Source organism: Saccoglossus kowalevskii, chromosome 19 (assembly GCF_978046115.1).
Source record: "Saccoglossus kowalevskii chromosome 19, keSacKowa6.1, whole genome shotgun sequence".
NCBI classification, from domain to species: domain Eukaryota; kingdom Metazoa; phylum Hemichordata; class Enteropneusta; family Harrimaniidae; genus Saccoglossus; species Saccoglossus kowalevskii.
In genome coordinates, this window is record NC_140659.1 from 32,865,946 (window position 1) to 32,881,295 (window position 15,350).

Below are 15,350 nucleotides of genomic sequence, written 5' to 3' on the forward strand. Positions count from 1 at the left end.
AGATGACATGTTACAGTGATGGTAATTAGTCCCCGTTCGGACGAAGTCCGAAAACGGAGACTTATAATTCGGTCTCCGTGTGTCCGTGCGTCCGTCCGGAGTCATATCTCAGAATCCCTTGGACGATTCTGTTCATTCTTTGCATGTGCCTAGTACTTTATGTGGGACATATGCACATGCAGTGGTTTAGCGATTTGATTAAAAATGGCCGACTGGCAGCCATCTTGTTTTTTGAAAATGTTGTATTTTGGACATGCTTTGTCAGTTTTCATTCAAACTTGGTACATAGATTATACATGTTAGGATACATGTCCATGATGATTTATTTCACAATTGGATCAAAGATGGCCGACTGGCAGCCATCTTGTTTTTTGAAAATGTAATATTTTGGACATGCTTTGTCAGTTTTCATTCAAATTTAGTACATAGATCATACATGTTAGGATACATGTCCCCGACCGTCCGTGAGTTCCTGAGTCTGTCCGTCCGTCCGTCCGACCGTCCGTGTGTCTGTCTGTCCGTGCGTCAGTCTGTCCGTCATATTTTAGAATGCTGTGGACCGATTCCGTTCATTCTTTGCATGTGCCTAGTACCTTATGTGGGACATATGCACATGCAGTAGTTTAGCAATTCGATTCAAAATGACCGACTGGCAGCCATCTTGTTTTTTGAAAATGTTGTATTTTGGACATGCTTTGTCAGTTGTCATTCAAACTTGGTACATGTACATATATTATTTGTTATAATTTGTTTCAAAATCTGGTCAAGGATGGCCGATTGACAGCCATCTGACTTTTTGGCCTTACTACTATATTTCCACAATTTATGTTCTATTTTCATTCGTATTTGGCACATCATACATGTCAGTGTGTTTCATAATCAGATCAAAGATGGCCGAATAACGGCTGTTTTTATTTTGGCCATATTACTATGACACGAAACACGTATTTTGATGTAAATAAACAATCTGTTGTATACGCCACTTGGAACTCAAGTTTCAAGGACACACTGGCGACAACCCCTCCGCTTTAATATGACGAGCACAAAGAGAACTTAACGGGGACTGTGTCATTTTCAATGACTTGTTTTCTATAATTCGCTGAAGCCACATGTCTGTCAAGCTCAAACTCCTACATGTACAATATACAAAATGAATGGAAGCCCTCCACCCCCTCAGAAAAATTTTCAGTTTAGTAGTGTCTAACAGTTTCCCAGATCCACAGTTCTTCAGTGCTCATCTATAAACAAATCAAATTGAAGTGAGCCCTCGCACATAATAATATTGTGTTTCAGTTATTTGCTTGTGGGTTGATACAAAGAGGAGAAGATAATGAAGGCATTCAGGGATTTCTACCGGCAGATATATTGAAAGAAGCAAGACGAGGCTCCAAGCTGAAATGTAGTTACTGTCATAGCAAAGGTGCTGCTGCTGGCTGTTGTATTCCAAAATGTAAACATAAATTTCACTATCCATGTGGTAAAGATTTTGGGGTTTTGTCACAGTTCTTTGGAGGATTTAGGTAAGAATCTTTACTTTTATAAACTGATATTTGACATACATTAATTCACACCCAGAAAAATTGAAAAATGAATGAGAAATCTTATCTACCTTTTCCCTGGGCAAACATCATAATATCACACATGTAAATGGCCTTGATTTGCTGACATTGCTACCACAATCTTTTTTCTGTCGAGTGCAGTGCTCCATTATTTCAGGATTTGTTGCCATACCAACTACCGATAATAGTTTTTCATAGTGATCACAATAGTCAGTGGGAGGTGTTCTGCATATAATATAAAGTGGAAATGCAACTTTAATAGAAGGATGACTGTGAAATTTGATTGGCCAAACATGAATGCAATGAGAGAGCCTTTTATGATCTGTACATTTTGTGTATACGACAGTGTACTTTTTTGCATACTTACTTAGTATTATACATCTTCTATACCCAACCGTTCAATGTATTTTGTCTGTTCAGTCAGAAATGACCAAGATGTTGAAAATTAGTGAAATTTTTGTCACTAAAAACCTTGTTTTCAAACAAGGTATATGGTAGGATGTAGATAATACATGCATTACCATAAAATTACAGCAACTTGTGGAAATACCATATAATAATATATTCACTGTGTACTTATATAGTTCGTATTGCAAAGATCATCGTCCAAAACAGACTGTGCATAAAGTATCTGAAAAAGAACATATCTGTCCTATATGTATCTGTGAAGTGCCTTCTACGCCAGGAATTGATGTGCTGAAAACTCCATGTTGTAAGGACAATTGGTTACATAGAGATTGTGTACAGGTATATCCTACTTTCTGATAGTCATGAACTAATCTGGTGTGGAGGCTTCAGTGTGTAATACTTGATTTGAATAAGCCACATTTTAGACAAAAATTATGCTTAAACTTTCCAAACTAGAAACTAACTTCAGTATCTTTTTCTACAAATATTCATTGCTGTATGCGACAGAAAAATTAAGTACTGCATGTATTCTGATTTAGGAAAATATCAGTTTTTGTGGAACTTTTCGACTAACATGATTTTGTGATTTGCCTACTGAAATCTGGTCGACTTCTTTCTTTCTATACACTCCGAGCTGTGAAGCATCGTTGGCAGAATTATAGAGCTGTGACTATTAAAATTCAGGGTGCCAGCTGACTGTTTGCTCAAGTAGGAAGTTTCGGACGTGGACGTTTTGGCGATTTTTATTCATATTTGGCACATACGCCATTAACGTTGGAATACATGTCCATGTCAGTTTGTTTTATTACCTTGCCCGTACCATCAAAGATGGAAGGAAAAGGTATATTAAGGGAAAATGTTTGTCCGGCGTTGTCGTTGTTGTTGTCATTGTGGTCGTCGTCGTCGTTAATAATTGTTATTGTGTGCATAATAACTTTACTAATTCTATTCCAAACTTCATCAAACTTGGTCACCTTATTCATCAGTATAAAGTCTTCCCTGAGTTAGAACAACAGATGTTCTGTATGAAAATATCATGCAAAAATTGAGAAAATCTGATAAAATATTTTGACTGTTTCTACTTGACTGATCACTGGTGATACACATCAAAGGTCACTGATGTCAGTGGAAATATGCATTGTTGTATGTGTTCAATGAAGCAAATGATTTATCTTGTAATTTATCTCAGAATCACATACTGGGTTTCAAAACCAACTCATGGAGAGATTGCACAGTCTGATACACATTTGCAAACCTACCAATAAAATCTTTACAGAAAACAAGATGTCAGAAAATCAATATAAGCACTCCTATGAACTGGGTGCCAAACTTTGATCAAGATCTGAAGCTAATAGAAAATCTGTTAAGTTCAAAGTTATCAAATCAAAAACAATACATAAAAAGCAAAACATTTCATCCACATTTTAAAAAGAAAATTGTTCTAAAATGTATGTATTCTGTATTTGACAAACAGTTCATTCAACAAATGAAAACTCACAGGAATATGTTTCAGCTATTAGAACAGAATGATGTAGTTTTTATAATACTGGTTTAAAAACGCACTTCAAAGATTGCAGTGTTTGAAGATGTAGATTCTCAGGAGGCAACAGTACTGTTGACTTCTCCCTCCACTGGACACCAACTAACTATTCACTATGAATCTATTCACGTCTAAATGCAGCCCCCCCTTTTTTTTTGAGATGGGGCATTTGTTTTTATACTAAAATATCAGAATTATTTTGAATAAAGCTGGAAATTATGTCCCTTAAAATAATTAAACAAATAAGGCACCAATGTTTTTGTAAGATATTTACATCTTCAAAGGACATTCGGTAGACTGATTCCCCACTATTGGTTCAACCCCAAAACTTGTTTGTATTCAAAATTAATTATGACAATGCATATTTATATTGAAACAAACTAGGATAAAGGGAATTATATTATATAACAAAGGGAAAGGTCACCAGAGTTCAACTATGTTTGTTAAATCAAAGATGGGCGACTATCAGCCATCTTTTTTTTTTTTGTTGAAAATGTGGTTACAAATCATTACATTTCAATGAAACTTTGTAGGTAGATGTCAAAGGACAATGCACAGACCTGATGGGTTTTAGGGTAATACCATGCATATTAATTACCTGATTTGCATAATTGACCAATTTTCATCTTTTTCACTGATATCTCAAGCACTAATCATAACATTTCAATCAACTTGGTACATAGATGGTCTGACATCTCACAGACCTTATCAGTTCTACATTAACATCTGTGCATATAAATTACCTGATTTGCATAATAATTGGTCAGTTTTCAGCTTTTCCATCAATATCTCAAGTACTTGCCTTATTTCAAGAAATTTTGGTATATAAATGTGAAGATCTAATTATTTTTAAGTTTATATACATCTATAATAATTTACTTTTCAACTTTCCACCAATTCTTTTAGAAATAATCATCACATTATAATAAAACTTGCATGTACGCCCTGGAACAATATACAAACCTAAATCTATGCATAATATTTTCTTAATTTGCATAACAATTCATTTGGTTCATTGGGGTAATCCACAGACATGATTAGTTTTAATGTTGAAAAACATACATATTTATTATCTAATTATTATTAGCCCATTTCTGATATCTCAAAAAATCAGATTTAAATTGAATTTGTGGTAGAGGTATTCTGGAATTAATTTGACTGAAAACCACAGATGTAAAATCAAATATATTTTCTGTATTATAAATTTTGATAATGTGGATCACAGATTATGTAATAAATCTGATTTTGTTGAAACTAGATTAGTATAATATTCTTTCTCAGATACTGAGCATACACTACAGTCAGAAACAATTTACCTGGTCATATGTGACTGCATATATTATGCATGTAGCAATACATGTCCATAACAATTAAAGTTGTTATCAGAGGAAGGTAACAGACTTGGACCCATCTTGCTTTTTGCCCATATAACTTGATCATAGGCATAAATAACATTTCCATTGCAACAGGTACTGCGTCATTAACAATGAGTTGTTTATTTACCGATACTAATAATTTGTATGTTACAAGTACATATTTATATTTTTATTTATATTTATATTTTTTTCCCCTATGTGTGTTGTACTTTTATGTTTAAAAATGTTTAAAGCACAGCCATAGCATGTCGTTGTTAACAAACAAACATCTGGCCAAGAGCCTTTGCGTTTTCTAAGCATGCATTGTTATCGCTTGGGACTCAATTCCCAAGCATGTGCAGATGACGTTCCCTCGGCTATAAATTAATTTGCTACTTTTCACATATATTTTATTGTTAAAAGGCATGTTTAAGTGATCTTACTAAATTATTAGATGTGCATACATTTGTCGGCTGTCATTGCATGCGTAAATAAATATGAACATGCTGTGATGTATAAGGAAATAAAATAAATATCTGCCCTTCTCTGAATGCATCAAACTTACCAAAAGACTATAAAAATTGCAATTGATGAGTTACTAATTTTCTGGTGTCTATTTTGCAACATACATTTGTAAATAAGAGTTGATTTTAATGCTAACCAGTGTCGGCTTTGTAATGGTTATTGTATCTATCTTTCATTAGTCTCAAGCACTGAATGCTGGCTCCCACTTTTTTCGTTGTCCTATATGCAACAACCAAGAAAAGTTCAAGAATGAGATGTTACAATTTGGTATCTTTATTCCTGAGCAGTGAGTATAACACAGAAGTATTGACAGTCTTTCGTTCAACAGGGCTGTTGACAGTCTGACGTAGCACAGAACTGTTCACTTTGCTCTGTCATGAGAGTTACTTTTGCTAAAGTTAACCATGGAATCCTGTGCCATAAACTCAGAAAATAAATAAAGGTGGGAAAATTGGAGCATGGCTAGACAATATCCTAAGAAATCGTACACAGTCTTCAATAAAATGCCAACAAAGAATTACAAAATAATAAACTACAATGAAATGGCCAACTTTAGCAAAAGCAAAGTCTAAATAGATTACATTTACATTGTGATTGGCTTCAATTTCATCAAGTGTCCTATATTAATGTTGTAGGAGCTGGGATAGACAAGATTTTCTAAAGCAGAAACCATGTTGTTTTGTATTCATCCAAATATATATCTTTCTAGAAAAGGTGTATACAACCTATCATCTCAGCAATCTTCTGTGATCAGTTGCAACAGGGTACAGTAGTTGGACCTCTTTTGTTATTGATCTTAAGTGCACATGTTTAAATGTTACAAGCTATGTGTCTCATCATCTGACGATAATACACATGTTATGAAACCAATTGAAAATAGTTCTGAATTGCAGGTAGACCTGCAGATAATTAAAAAAATTGCAGGAAATAAATAACATTACAACTGTCGTAAAATTTGCATTAAAAGTTGCATCCCCAATAGAAATCACACCTTCTTTTTGAACAATTGAGAACAAACTAATCAACATTTCTCATATGTATAAATGCTTTAATAGAAGCTGTATCCCCTCTGTTACATAGAAACCATGGCTTCTAATACAGATTTCACATTACATATTAATTATGCTCAAAAATTGAAATTGTATCAAAAGTCTCTTGCAAAATTGTGTCAAGAGTCTCTTGCAAAATTGTATCAAGACGTCTCTTGCAAAATTGTATCAAGACGTCTCTTGCAAAATTGTATCAAGACGTCTCTTGCCAAATAGTATCAAGAGTCTCTTGCAAAATTGTATCAAGACGTCTCTTGCAAAATTGTATCAAGACGTCTCTTGCAAAACTGTATCAAGACGTCTCTTGCAAAACTGTATCAAGACGTCTCTTGCAAAACTGTATCAAGACGTCTCTTGCCAAATAGTATCAAGACGTCTCTTGCAAAATTGGACTGCAGTGCAAAATAAACAATATATCACACTTGTGCATTATATATTTGGTTTGTAATCCAAGTGAAAATGAATGTTAAATTCTGATTCAAAATGATTGACTCAATTTCAGTTCTGACAGGGACTGTGTCATCTTAAAGCACGGCTACACAATATCAGGAATTGTACTAGTGTGTCATGGAAACTTAGTCTGAAACAGGGACTCATGTTTTGGGTTCCGTCCATGTGTCCAGGCATCCGTCTTTGACCGACCGACCAACCGACTGGCAGTTTTGTCCTAAAAAAACACCAAAAATCAACATTTGGACATGTCATCAACCATTTCTTGGACATGCTTTGATCGATTTCATTCAAACTTGACATTGTCCTCATGGGTTACTGATTACATCATTTTTTGTGTGTGATTCAATTCAAAATAGCCGACTAGTGGCCATTTATTTTTTATGAATGTGCATGTTGATGGTTGATCAAGCATCATGTTCTATGAATCGTAATTAACCAATCAATGAAAGTAATGATGGCACCGCAGTGTGCATGATCAGTGAAAGTAATGCTGACTTGATGGCACCAGTATGCATGATCAGTGAAAGTGATGTGAACTTGATGGCACCAGTGTGCATATACAGTGAAAGTAATGTTGACTTGATGGCACCAGTGTGCATGATCAGTGAAAGTGATGTGAACTTGATGGCACCAGTCTGCATAATCAGTGAAAGTAATGTTGACTTGATGGCACCAGTGTGCATAATCAGTGAAAGTAATGTGAACTTGATGGCACCAGTCTGCATAATCAGTGAAAGTAATGTTGACTTGATGGCACCAGTGTGCATAATCAGTGAAAGTGATGTGAACTTGATGGCACCAGTGTGCATATACAGTGAAAGTAATGTTGACTTGATGGCACCAGTGTGCATGATCAGTGAAAGTGATGTGAACTTGATGGCACCAGTCTGCATAATCAGTGAAAGTAATGTTGACTTGATGGCACCAGTGTGCATAATCAGTGAAAGTGATGTGAACTTGATGGCACCAGTCTGCATAATCAGTGAAAGTAATGTTGACTTGATGGCACCAGTGTGCATAATCAGTGAAAGTGATGTGAACTTGATGGCACCAGTGTGCATATACAGTGAAAGTAATGTTGACTTGATGGCCCCAGCCCAGTCTGCATAATCAGTGAAAGTAATGTTGACTTGATGGCACCAGTCTGCATGATCAGTGAAAGTGATGTGAACTTGATGGCACGAGTGTGCATGATCAGTGAAAGTTATGTTGACTTGATGGCCCCAGTATGCATGATCAGTGAAAGTAATGTGAACTTGATGGCACTAGTGTGCATGATCAGTGAAAGTGATGTGAACTTGATGGCACCAGTCTGCATAATCAGTGAAAGTAATGTTGACTTGATGGCACCAGTGTGCATAATCAGTGAAAGTAATGTGAACTTGATGGCACTAGTCTGCATGATCAGTGAAAGTGATGTGAACTTGATGGCACCAGTGTGCATGATCAGTGAAAGTAATGTTGACTTGATGGCACCAGTGTGCATGATCAGTGAAAGTAATGTTGACTTGATGGCACCAGTGTGCATGATCAGTGAAAGTGATGTGAACTTGATGGCACGAGTGTGCATGATCAGTGAAAGTTATGTTGACTTGATGGCCCCAGTGTGCATGATCAGTGAAAGTTATGTTGACTTGGTGGCCCCAGTGTGCATGATCAGTGAAAGTAATGTTGACTTGATGGCCCCAGCCCAGTGTGCATGATCAGTGAAAGTGATGTGAACTTGATGGCACCAGTGTGCATGATCAGTGAAAGTAATGTAAACTTGATGGCACCGCAGTGTGCATAATCAGTGAAAGTAATGTTGACTTGATGGCACCAGTGTGCATAATCAGTGAAAGTAATGTTGACTTGATGGCACGAGTGTGCATGATCAGTGAAAGTAATGTTGACTTGATGGCACCAGTGTGCATGATCAGTGAAAGTAATGTGAACTTGATGGCACCAGTGTGCGTGATCAGTGAAAGTAATGTTGACTTGATGGCACCAGTGTGCATAATCAGTGAAAGTAATGTTGACTTGATGGCACCAGTGTGCATGATCAGTGAAAGTGATGTGAACTTGATGGCACCAGTCTGCATAATCAGTGAAAGTGATGTGAACTTGATGGCACCAGTGTGCATGTTCAAATTTTAAATATTCATTATACATCATGTCATAGATATATTGGTTTGACGATCCTATTCAAATAGGCCGAATGGTTGTCATTTTTGTACTAAAAAATCATCAAATATCAAGCATTTCTGGCATTTATGGATGGATTTTGTTCAAACTTGGTACATACATTAGACATTACAGGTTCCTGATGCACGTCATTTTATTTTTCAGATTGGATTCAAAATGCACATCATTTATTTTTCGGATTGGATTCAAAATGGCTGTCTGGCGGCCATTTTGTTTTAATGAATGGGTTTCCAGACCCATATGTCTGACTTGTTTTGTCTGATTATGTTAAAATTTTTAATATTCATTATACATCATGTCACAGATATACGGATATATTGGTTTGATGATCTTTTTCAAAGTGTGCTATTTTTGTGCTGAAAAAATTCTCGAATATCAAACATTTCTTGCATTTATGGATGGATTTTGTTCAAACTTATAACACATGTTAGACATTACAGGTTCCTGATGCATGTCATTTTATTTTTCAGATTGGATTCAAAATAGCTGACTGGCGGCCATTTTGTTTTAATGATTGGGCTTCTAGAGCCATATCTCTTAAATGCTTTGACTGATTATATTCAAATTTTATATATTCCTTATACATCATGTTATATATATATATATATATATGTATTCAAAATGGCTGAATGCTGTTCCAGAGCAATGTCTCTCAATATGGACAAGTACTTGTTTGACGATCAGATACAAATGTCAATCATTTTAATGTTAAACAAATAATAGTCCTGACATGGTTATATTCCAGCTATATTACTATAAACATAACTATATATCTTAAATTTGATAACTAACTGGGACTGTGCCATGCATAGCTCATGATGAATATTTTTGTCATTTTTGTAAAAAGTGATATTTTCGACTTCATGTTAAAAAACGCTAGTATGATTGCTTTGAATACTATACATGTTGTTCATTTTCTAATGATATCTTCAGTTCTTTAATTGAAATGTGCATTTCTAACAGCAGAGCTATCTCAGCCGACAAGCTGCTTGTTGTTTGACAAAGTCACTAAAAACATGACAGGAACCTTGTAATTTATTTCTGTGCTTGTACAAAACAGCACATCGTTATAAATAATTGTGGTTTATTTGAATGACCTACACAATGTAGTTATGTGATAAGACTGTTGTCCAATGCCCCAATATACACGAATATATGCGCGGCTCGTATGTTACAAAAAAGTCTTGAACATAAATGAATAAATGCATAAATGTAATGTTGTCAGACACCAATTATGTTTATTTAGAGACACATTTGTACTGTTGGTAACGTCATATATTGATTTTAGAATCATACTTCACTTATTGTCAGGGACTTATTTTTTGTCTGACTGGGGCGACTGACACACACGTGATTGCATGATGTGATGAGACCTTCGATTATTATTACCACCTAATGTCAACCAGGCCCATCACAACCACTAATAAACTGATCTCGGCCAGTACCCACGGCTTGTCTTTTCATCAACAATGGGGTGACCTAGTTCTCCTCTGTTGCTGCTGGTAAAATAATATGCGAGAAAGTTTACAAACCTTGTAACAACAAATGTCTTCTTTGTAAATAGAATAAAGAAGTTTTTGGAATGTTTATGTAATATAAAAAAAATGCAGTGTCATGTTACATCAACACATATAACTTTTATAACTATTATTATTATTGTGCATTGAGACCAAGTTGTCGACATTTCAACATTTCTCACTAAAGTGCATGGCTGGGCCACTATTTTCGTTGAACATTCCCCGTTCTCATACCATCTGCACTTGCTCGGGCCAGACCATTTCGTGGAGTGTTGACAATGCTTCTGAAGTGGTCAAACAAATATCATTTCTTATTAGCTCCATGGTATCACGTACATCATCAACTCCGTAATTACATGTACATACACACACATACCTAGAGATTGAGCAAACAACCCAGGATTGACACCTTGCTTTTGCATAAACCCATGACTGACAGTCATTTTGAGCAGTCAAAACAACTGTCTGAATCATGCTTTCCTGTCGCTTTTATGAAAAATCACTCTGACATCGCTCCGAACTTGTCATTTAACATCAAAATTGTATTATGGATGTATTCATGGTTGTGTGCGACATGAAAATAACACACCACAGACATGTATGTGTCATTTGCATACTGAAAATTGGCGGCTATGTTTCCTCTTATATACCCAGAACCGCAGTTTAATGTCTTTGTGTGTGTGGCTATGGACTAATATGGTTGTGTACACAAATGATGTCCTTGAGTTACATTGTTTGTTAGTCCCCGTTCGGACGCAGTCCAAAAACGGGGACTTATGTTTTGCCCTGTGTGCGTCCGTCCGTCCGTGCGTCCGTGATCACCTGTATCTCGAACATGCATGGACCGATTAAGTTCAAACTTCACTCATACATCACACATTATATGGGACATATGCACATGCATTTTTTTCATGATCCGATTAACGATAGCCGAATAGCGGCCATTTTAAGGCCGAAAATGCATCAAAATCTCACATTTTCACCATTCCGGACCCGGATCTCAGTTATGCATGGACGGATTTTGTTCAAATTTGGTACATACATTAAACATAATAGGACCTTGATGCACGTCATTTTTTTTTTGGATCGGGTTCGAAATGGCCGACTGGCGGCCATTTTGTTTTAAAGAATTCAGTTCTGGATCCGTATCTGAGACATGCTTGGATTGATCGAGTTCAAACATCACACACACAAGGTACATCATGTCACAAATATGTATGTGCATTTGTTTCATGATCTCATTAACGATAGCCAAATGGGGGCCGCTTTAAGGCCAAAAATGCATTGAAATCGCACATTTTCACCATTTCGGACCCGTATCTCAGTTATGCATGGATGGATTTTGTTCAAATTTGGTACATACATTAAACATAATAGGACCTTGATGCACGTCTTTTTTTTTTTCGGATCAAGTTCGAAATGGCCGACTGGCGGCCATTTTGTTAAAGAATTCAGTTCTGGATCCGTATCCAAGACATGTCTGGATTGATCAAGTTCAAACTTCACACACACATGGTACATCATGTCACAAATAGATATGTGCATTTGTTTCATGATCTGCTTAATAATAGCTGAATGATGGCCATTTTAAGACTGAAAATGCATCAAAATCACGTATTTTCACAATTCCAGAACCGGATCTCAGTCATGCATGGATGGATTTTGTTCAGATTTAGCACAATGTGTTGTACATATGCAGGTGCATTTCGGTCATGATCTGCTTTGAATGTATATGTCACTCAAATATGAACGGAACGGGGACGTGTCATTGACAATGACTTGTTCTCATTAAAGTTGATTCTTAGGCCCAAAAAGCAAAAGATGAATGCAATTTCAGAATACACAATTCCCCAATCCAATAAGTTATAAAAATTTGTAATCTTCTGATTTGTGCTGTGATGGTTTATCACACCTGATAAAATTGTGGGAATAATATGCACCAGGAGTGAAATTTTGCTGATCTTGTTTGTGAATTTCAGAAAAAAATGCAGTTAAGTTCAATACAATGTCTTGATAGTTTTAGATGTCACACTTCAGAAAATCTGTTAATGTGTAGCCATGGTAATTATATGCCATTTTCTCCTTGCCGTCATATATTAATATAATAATAATGAATTTATTGCATCCTTAGAAATAATTTCCATTGGTTGAACAGCAATAAAATGTTAGTAATAAAGTACAATACATCTAAAACTAAAGTGAAGGGTTTGAAGGGGATGTCTGTCAGCGTTGTTGGTGTTGTTGTTAAATTCAACCAAAACTTTTTAGTAGACAAGATAGATGCATGTTTTTTTTCCACTATGACACAGAAAATAATCAAACATAAATAAGAATGTATGAATGAATGAGTAGAAATCAGATACATATGTACCTGTCACTACAGTTCCTATAGATGAGTAGAAATCGGATACATATGTACCTGTCACTACAGTTCCTATAGATGAGTAGAAATCGGATACGTATGTACCTGTCACTACAGTTCCTATAATTACAGGCAAAAGCAGTAAAATCTAGAAAAAAAAAATGAAAACTATCTTTCCAGTAAAATTAGCGACAAGTCTAACAATATAACCATAATAATTTAAAAAAAAAACATGTTGCTTGAATACAGGAGAGGGAAAAAGCTGATTTTAACATGGGGCTTTATTGAGATGATACAAGCCCCCTCCCCCAACGCCCTCTAGAATTCAATTTTTCATCCCACAACTCTAGCAAAATCCAATATGGAGTTAACACATTTTTTCCCTATAACTATTTTTTCACCAGGGATGCCTCTTGGGAATTAGAAGAAAATGCATTTCAAGACTTATTGGCAAGACATAACCAGTGTGATGTGGCCGATTGCTTGTGCCCACAAGGCAGGCATATTAAGGAAGAGGCTAGGTAAGCATTGTGGTGGAATAGACCCCTTAGCTCTTGATTTTTAGCTTTATTTGAGGGTGATCTCCAAACATTGTTAAAGAATTGTTGTCAGGAATATATGAATACAAATATTTGCCAAAAAGTCAAAGAAGTTTAATGTATTATCATATATGCATGAACACCACTTTCATTTTTACTTGAAAACTAGATTTTAACATTATTTGAGCAGTAAGAAAAGCAAGTTCTTAACATGACTTTTATATCAACCATGGTTATCAGTCTCAAAGTCTAAAATCAGAGACTATTAATATGGTTTCTGTCTGTTCATTTGTGTATCTGTTCATCTGGAGCCATTTCTTAGACATGGTTTGAACATTGATATTTAATACAATATTTGCAAATTGATTTTCTTTACCATTTAATCAAATATGACTTGCAGCCATTTTGGTCCACAAACGTGGTAAATTGTGAAACCATTTCTCATTGATGAACAGGGCGATTTTATTTCAATGTTGTATCAGGATCATGTTGTATTTTCTTGAGATTCAAACTTTAGTTTTCTAAGGGTTAAAAACACACAAATACTTGAACTATATTTTCACATGATGAACAACCAGGTATAGTTGTCATGATGTAGACAGCAGCTATCGTTGATGAACAAATAAGGTTTCCAGTTAATAGCATGCGCTGGACTTTTAATATGCATAATTTTGATAAGAACTTTATTGATACCATTGGTTTTAATTTAAAATCAGGTAACATGACAAAGTAGATGCATGAGTTTTATGGTTTACTGATATATCAAAAAATAAATGGGCTAATTCAAGTTTAAAAAAAAAAAAATGTTATCTAGGAAGAATTCTGGTAAAGTGTAAAATAAATAAACTGGACTGTTATTGTTTTTGCATACATATCACCTCATTGCTTGTGTTGAATAGATTGAAAGGTGGTGGAGCATGTCAGAATTAACTGTATGGTTGTTTCATTATTTCAGTATATGGGATATTATTTTGTGTGATATGTGTGGATCTGTTGGTAGTCACTTGAGGTGCTCAAACTTGAAAACCCCTGAAGATGACTGGATATGTTGTGACTGTGAGTCTGTTGTTGGAAAAGGTAATGCTGTATTATTCATAATGAGCCTATATATTGCCAGTCCATATGTTATTACAAAAGACGTTACATCACATAAGTCTTCTCCAGTTTCAATGGATTAACATTTTATATGTTATTTTCTTTTCCCAGATAACCAGAATGAAGACAAATCGAATAATGTTGTTACTCCTCACAAAGGCATGTCTTCATCGTCACCTCAAACACCGCAACAACAATTGCGGGCAATGTCTATTTCACCATTGGTTGTCTTAGACAGAGTGCCTGATAATCCTTCACCACTGACATGGAAAATATGGCAAACACGACGGCTGTCTGTGTCCGCTAAGAAAAGACGATTGCAATCTTCAGACTACTATAAACAACTTAATAGAATTGCCTCTTCCTCTGAAAGTCTTTGGAACTCTGAAAAATCTGATAGAAATGGTAACTGTTCAGTTGCTAATAAAGCTTCTTGTTCAGACATGACATCACATGAGGATGGAGCATCAACATGCAACACCATGTTTTCAGCAAATATGTCTGAACTACCAACTAAATTTGATGAAAAGAACAAGTTTGGTTCTTCTGCAAGTACATATGATGCCACACCACAACAAAAGAGTCGGTCTTCTCTGTTGCGAAATGAAGTTACTTCTTCATTATGTAAAGCCAATAAGAATGACATACCTAGTGCATCTGCATTAACAAGTAAAGCTACAGAGCCCTTGTCTAAAAAAGACAAACCTACTTCTTCTACAAATACATCTTCTTGCGCACATGCTGCTAATGTACAAAAAAATGTT